The sequence below is a fragment of the Octopus bimaculoides genome, chromosome 12 (assembly GCF_001194135.2).
Source record: "Octopus bimaculoides isolate UCB-OBI-ISO-001 chromosome 12, ASM119413v2, whole genome shotgun sequence".
NCBI classification, from domain to species: Eukaryota; Metazoa; Mollusca; class Cephalopoda; order Octopoda; family Octopodidae; genus Octopus; species Octopus bimaculoides.
In genome coordinates this window covers 9,116,835-9,117,390 of record NC_068992.1, presented here as the reverse complement: position 1 = coordinate 9,117,390, position 556 = coordinate 9,116,835, and positions in this window count along the sequence as shown.

Sequence of the window (556 nt, the reverse complement as noted above, 5' to 3'; positions counted from 1 at the left end):
CAATAAATAGTTGAACATCTGTGTGTGTGTGTGTGTGTGTGTGTGTTTGTGTATATGGACAGACAGAAACAAAATGAAACTGAATGAGGGAAAATTTGAGCTGATGCATTTTGGAAGAAAGTCTATACTAAAACAGCCATACTCTCTTCCTTCAGGGGAACCGCTCACAGCATCTAATAATATCAGAGATCTGGGTGTAATTGTTGACAACAATCTCAATTGGAGAGCCCACATCAACAGTAAGGTCAATATAGCTCGTAGGATGAACTCCTGGATCTTAAGAACCTTCCGGTCCAGAGAACAAGGTGTCATCATTCCGCTTTTCTCCTCCTTTGTATGGCCACACCTCGAATACTGCTGCCCCTTGTGGTCTCTCCATACAAAACAAAACATCTCGAAAACTGAATCACCCCAGAGGGCACTCACTAAATGAATTGAAGGCATAACAGATCTTGATTACTGGGACCGCCTTAAAGCCTTGAAGCTCTACTCTCTCCAGTGCTACCGCAAGCGGTACATCATCTGTACGATGTGGAAAATATACCACCAGTATTGC